Here is a 6995-nt window from a genome sequence, read left to right as displayed (position 1 = left end):
AGAGAGAGAGAGAGAGAGAGAGAGAGAGAGAGAGAGAGAAGAGAAGAAAGAAACAGAGAAGGGGGAAGCAGAGAAGTGGGGAGAGAGGCAGAAGCGAAGCTGCCTCTCCAAGAGGAAGATGGAAAAGAGCGAGCTACAGGCTGCAAGCTGAAGATCAGCCTGCCTCAGCGGATGGGGAGGGGGAATGGGTGTGGCTTGTCTCTTAAAGGGACCAAAACCATAACACTTGCAAAGCTTGATTTGGGGCCATTTTTCTGGGACCAGATATAGACCTGGCCAGAGCCCAATCACCTGATCAGTATTTAATTAAAACTTGCTTCAAATTTGACTTTAAGTTTTGGTAGGTAATGGTGTTATTCTTAAACAATGGGATTAACATTTTCCGGAAGCCCCAGTGGGATCCAGACCTCCCACTTAAATTCTAAAACTGGACTTTCACCTTGGAACTCCAGGACTGAGGGGTGGCATCAGGAGGCACGTGCTTGGAGACTTTGCAAGGCTCCAAGGCTGCCTTAAGTTCATGGACTATTGGAGTGAACTGCGTGCCAATGCTGAAATGTAGCAAGTATCTACAGAGGCCTCCTGGTGAGTCATAGTCTGGTTCTGTTTCGCGAGATCCCTATCAGGAACATGGATGGGGTTCAATGGTATTCTCCCATCCAAGGTATATAGCAAGACAATGCCCACCCACCCATTTCTGGTTCTGGTTGGAAAGCTTTTTTGTCTGTCCATGTTTTCTAGTGTGTCTGTAAACCATTGAGCAGAGAAAGAAATGAATTAATATTTTTGCTGTGTACCAGATGCCAGTCACCACATGTCTGCTTCTATGACTGAGGCTCAGAATTTATCTTTGAGCTTTCCAGTCACTGCATTCGGGTTAGGAGAAGTTCGGGTTTCTTTTTGGTATAGATAACATTAAAGTTTTTTATGCTGTTTTATTTTATTGGAAAGCTGACTCTAGAGTTGAGTTGTGGCTCTCCCCTCTCTAGACCCAAGCATATTTAAAAGTTTTCTCTACTATCCTGTATCCATAGAGTTCTGACACAGTGAAAAGGAAAAGAAAGCAAAAAGAACAGCCAAAAACATGGACTTGGTTGTTGTGAGCATTCTGTAGCTCAAGATATTTAAGTTAATTTTGTTGGATATGGATGAAAATCTGTAAAAACTGTAGAAAAGTTAATGTAAAACTAGTAACACTGAAGCCAAGAGGTGGTAGCAAACACCTTTAATCCCAGCACTAGAGAGGCAGAGGCAGGAAGATCTTTGTGAGTTCGAGGACAGCCTGATCTAAAAGAGCTAGTTCTAGTACAACTAGAGCTGTTACACAGAGAAACCCTCTCTCTCAAAAAAAAACAAAAAGAAAAAAGAAAAAAACTGCTAACAGTGGGAGCTATCAGCTAAAATATCTAAAAAAATCTATGCATAGGTAATCTTAAAAGAACCATATGGCATGATTCTATATTGGGATTAAGCAACACATAGCATACCACCATCTTTAGTCAGTCAAATGTCTGGTTGCCATCTTTGCCAGGAGTGGAGAACATGGTGTAGTGATATTTTGTTTATGTTTTAACAAATAAAGCTTACCTGAAAATCAGAGTGCAGAGCTAAGCCACTAGAGGTCAGGGAGTGGTGGCTCACACCTTTAACTCCAGAACTCAGGATCTCTGTTAGTTCAAGGCCACCCTGAGCTGTACAGGATTAAATATATCTAAAAGAGAAACAGAGCTCACACAAAGGTGATCCCGGCACTTATCACATGCCTTTAATGTCAGGACTATGTAAGTGGAGACAGGAGTAATATGGCTGGGTGGAGAGAAGAGTATAAGGTGGAAGGAGACAGGAGCACAGTGCAGTCTGAAGATTGGGGGAGACAGATGGAGTATGGAGATGCCGTCCAAGGACAGGATCGCCCCTTCAGTCTGAGCATTGGTAGAGGTAAAAGAACCCTCTGGTGATTGGCCACTTTGCTTCACTATCACTACAATGTGGATGTCCATGTGACTCCACCATCTTCAGGCAGCCACGTGGCTAGCAGTCATCTTTGCTAGGGTTGGGAATAAATATCATGTGAGTTTACCACAATCTTGATTAAAGGTGACCACATGGCATGGGCATACCAAGGAGGCATCAACAGGGTTCCAAGATATTTTGGATTAGGATGATTTTTTTGTATAATTGCTGTCCTGAAAACAAGGTTTATGAAAAATAGGATTAAAAACAATGCTTATTTAATAAGTTATTTAAACTGAACCTTTATACATTCATATGCAAGAATGTACCTTGTGCTGGCACCAAACTTTGTAACATGGGACCCAGGTGGCATTGGTGTAAAGACATGAAGGGATCCTGGGAATAGCTGAGACTTGCCGGTGTGTGACAGGGCTATAGTTCCTACAGAGAGCCCAGTCGCAATGGCGGACCCTAGCAGTTTTAAAAATGCTGGCTGTAATGGTTTAAGTAAAATAGTGCAGTTCCCAAGCCCAGGGTTCCACATGTCCTCAGCTGGCCTGGCCACCAGCAGAAGCGAACATGGAGAGAGCCTGGCCTAATCACAGAGCACCAATGTGATGGTTTAAGTAAAATGGTGAAGTTTCCCCAAGGAACCAGTAGGGGCAGCCAAGTCCCAAGCAGGGAGACGCACAAGATCTCTGTGGGTCCCAGGAGGGTGGAAGGCGGTGGGTGAGAGACCTCAGTGGGTCAACAGGGGCAAGTGGGCCCACAAGGAGCTGCAGTGGGTAAGAAACAAGGATGGATAGGCACATCATGCAGAGTGAGTATTTATTTAGTGGGTTATGGAAGAAAAGTAAAGGGGGAGAGAGGGACAGAGACAGAGACAGGGGGAGAGAGGAGAGAAGTCTAGACAGCAGCCACCTCTCCTAGAGAGGGATGGGGCAGAGAGAGAGCTAGCAGGCTAGAAGAGGGAGAAAGATCCCCTTGCCTTGGCAGAAGGGAGGGGAATGGGCAGGGCTTATTTCTTAAAGGGGCAGGACAGACCATTACACTGGTACCGTGTGATAGTCGCCAGAAGAACCAGCCACAATGAAATGGAGTGGGCTGGAATCTAGAAAGCAGGCTGTGTATATGCTGTTGAGGGTGGGACCAAAGAGGTGATCCTAGAGTAAACCCAAAGGATTGTGTATGAATCCCAGATAGTGAGCTTTGGATTGTTTACATTATTGACACTTCATTTTACCTTATGTGGTTGTGCCCTGTGCCTTCCCTATTGAAGTAAAATAAGGTACTTTATTTTTTTATATTGCAGGAGTACACAATTGAGAGATCTTAAACTTTTTTAAGAAGAAATTTTGGAGTATTACAGAATTTAAATTTTAAAAACTGTATTTTTTTAAAGAGCAGCTTTTAAAATATTGAAATTCATAAGGCTATGGAACATTTCAAGTTTATAAAATATTTTATATTATGAATATTTAAACTTAAAAATCAATAAAAACGCTAAAAATTAAGGCCACAGCCATGCACACCAAATACTAAACACCAGAAACTGTGATGTTCATAACTTAGGATACAACAAGACAATAACCTAAGCAGTCTGGCAGAGAACTTGGAGCACCTTCTCAATCTACATGTCTTGACTTTTGGGCGTTGAAAGCCTTTTTACAGGGGTAGCCTAAGGCCACCTGCATATTGGATGTTTGTACTGTGATTCACAACAGTGGCAAAATTGCAGTTGTAAAATAGCAGCAGGAATGATTTTCTGATTGGGAGTTGGGGGTCATCACAACATGGGAAATTGTGTTAAAGGGTCAAAGCATTGAGAAGGTTGAGGACCATTGGCTTAGAGAATGTTTCTCATAAGGTCTATTCATGCTTGAAAATATATGTCTAGCGTCTTGCCTTTGCTAACTTTGTTAAGCCTTAGCTATTTTGAGAAACTGAGTCACATAACAAATCATTATATTCTGTAATGGATCAAGAAACTTCCTAGTCTCTCTGTGGACTGTTTATGAGTTGAAAGTTTTATTTTGATACTAAAATGAGTTTCAGTTGAGAAACTGTTATTTTTACAGCTCAAACTTAAAAGAGATAAAGCTATAAAGTCCTTTCCCAAAGGTCAGATATTTGGACAAGATCCTCCTTTCCCTCAGGAGTTTGAAGAAAGTTCCTGCTTGCAAAAAAAGGAAGTCATTCTCCTTATCTCTGGCAAAAGGAACTTGAGGGCCTTCCATTAACACATGACTATAGTGCCTATCAAGGGCAATGCTAGCCTCTGGGCTCCCTCAATCCTGCTCATAAACCCTACTCCAGGAAGTCCTAGTCCTATGAAAACTAATAACTTGTTGTAAACTGTAAGAATAATTAAGAAATACAGGTTAATGGTCAATCACCTCATAAATGATTAAATTTCTTAATGTGTTCAAAACTATATTTATAGTTATGCTAAGCACTAATGTAATTAATTATAGGAAAAAGCTTTCTTTAGTCTAATGTGCTGTGAGGTATTTGATTACACTGTATAAAGATATATTACATAGATGGGTTTAATAAAAGGTAAATGGTCAAAAGTTAGGCAGGAGGTATAACTGGTGTAATGGTCTGTTATGTCTCTTTAAGATTCAAGCTCCCCAAGCCGGGGCAGTGGTGGCACACCCTTTAATCCCAGCACTCAGGAGTTTGAGGCCAGCCTGGTCTACAAGAGCTAGTTCTGGGACGGGCACCAAAGCTACAGAGAAACCCTGTCTCGAAAAACCAAAAAAAAAAAAAAAAAAAAAAGATTCAAGCTCCCCAACTCCCCCCCATCACTGAGGCAAGTGGATCTTCCTTCCTCTTCCATTCCTCTTCCATCCTACAGTCTTGAGAATCCGCTATCCCAATTCCATAACCTGTTGTGCCTAAACTCCTGCTTTTTTATTATAAAAAAAAAAATTAGATGGGAATGTAATGGTCTGTCCTGTCCCTTTAAGAGACAAGCCCCACCACTCCCCTTCTGCCAAGGTAAGCATATCTTCCTCTTCAAGCCTGTGAGCTCTTTCTTTGGAAGAGGTGACTGTGGCCTCCCCTCTTCTCTCCCCCCAACTCCTTTTCCCTTCCCTTCCACCATAACCCACTAAATAAACTATACCTACTTTCTCTGCATGGTGTTGTCTATCTTTTACCTGCCATGGATCCTTGTGGGACTCGGCTGCCCCTTGTGGCTCACTGCACCTCTCAGGGAACCACAGTGTTTTATATAAACTATTACATTGGTGCTCTGAGACTTAGCCAGGCTCTCTCCACATTCCCTCCTGCCAGCTGAGGATACGTGGAACCCTGGGCTCGGGAACCAGGTTTGTTCACAACAGCCCCATCTATGTTCTATCTGCCTGAGTGCCGACCTCTATGCACACTAGTGGCTTTGGTGGTGAGTTTTCCCCTTCCAGTCAGCTTAACTATTTCTTGGAATCCAAGGAATTGACTGTTGAGCTCCCAGCAATCCTCTGGTGTTCCTAGAAATGGGGGGATTGCCCCCAACCACAACCTTCATGGTTGCAGTTGAGCCCCTTCACTGACATTCATCTCTGGTTGCTTCCCATAGCTGAAAATGTGACCGGAGTAACCGGGTTAGTCCCCCCATGCGAGCACTGGACACACTGAATGGTACATTCACTTTGGGACCCAGTGTCCCTCGGATATTTTTGGGTTTTTTTCTTTCTCTTTTCTTCTTTTCTTTTGGACCACTTGTAAGTGGTCCCTGCTGTGAGAGACCATCCAGGATGACCTCTAGCCTCTGACTTCCTAGTCACCTGGACCAGTGCCCGTTGGCTTCATTAACACCTGCTTGTAGAGAGAAGATGTTCTTCTACAGGCCTTGTGGTATTTGTTTGCTGTTTTTGCAGGTTTTTACATTTTCAGCTATGGAATATAGACCTTCAAACCATCAGCCACCCACATGTAAATGCTCTGCCAGTGTCCCACCAGCTCCACTTTTACTTTCGCAGGGCAGCCCCTTCCCTACCTGTCTGAAAATATTCCTTTTCTCTCCCTCCCATTCCTTCTATTCTATCCCTGCCACCGCTACCACTGGTCTCACAGAAACCAGCAAGATTAGCCACATCCGCAGCTTGTGGCATGGTGGTTTGGTGACATGGCAGCTCACGGTACTAAGTTTCCTCTCTACTTCATATATGAAAGAATGTGTGAAGGTGTGGCCACACAGATGTAATTCTGTTTTAAATGTATGTTCTACAAGCTCTCTATGTCTCTCTTGTTATTATATTCAAAACCCTGATACCCAAACCACACAAAGATTCAGCTAAGAGAAAATTACAGACCAATCTCCTTCATGAACATTGATGCAAAAATACTCAATAGAGCCAACGTTGGGGTGAGTTTTTGACCCCGCGGCGGCAGCCCGGGACAGGGAACTCAGAAGTTCCTCAACCCCCTATCCTTCTTGGGCTCTCTGCAGGGCCTCTACTCCCTGCATATTGCCTCTTTCTTCCTATCCCACCCAGATTGCATCCAGAACCCTCCCCACTTCTGCCCCCCTGCCCTCTTTGGGCACATAACATCACCCAGCTCAGCCTGTCTGGGCGCTGGGTCCAAATCCTCAGGGCAACCAAACAGGCCGGAGTTCCTTTGTTTCAATAGCCTGCCTGCACCAAGCAAGGTAGGTGCTTTGTTTATAAGCTACCCAACCAGCACGGAGACCTGATCTCGGTGCCAGGAGAACCAGCATTGGGGAGAGCCACCATTGGGCATGGAGATCTGATCTCTGCACCAGGAGAGTCATCACTGGGGAGAGCCATCACTGGGAAGGTACATCAATAGGCAAGAAGACCTGATCCTGTAAAAGAAGATCCATAGGGGAGCATTCGGAGGAAGAGATGGGTAGGCGCCAATGCAAGGATTCACCCAACAATCTGAAAAGCAACATGAAGCCACCAGAAACCAGCAACCTCACAAAGGGAGGACATGAACACCTTAATCAAGAAGAAGTAGAAAAGATTGACTTCATGAAAGTGATTGACACCCTTAAACAGCATGTAAAGAAC

This window comes from Microtus ochrogaster, chromosome 16 (genome assembly GCF_000317375.1).
Source record: "Microtus ochrogaster isolate Prairie Vole_2 chromosome 16, MicOch1.0, whole genome shotgun sequence".
In the NCBI taxonomy this organism is placed as follows: domain Eukaryota; kingdom Metazoa; phylum Chordata; class Mammalia; order Rodentia; family Cricetidae; genus Microtus; species Microtus ochrogaster.
Note: the sequence above shows the minus strand (reverse complement) of the source record.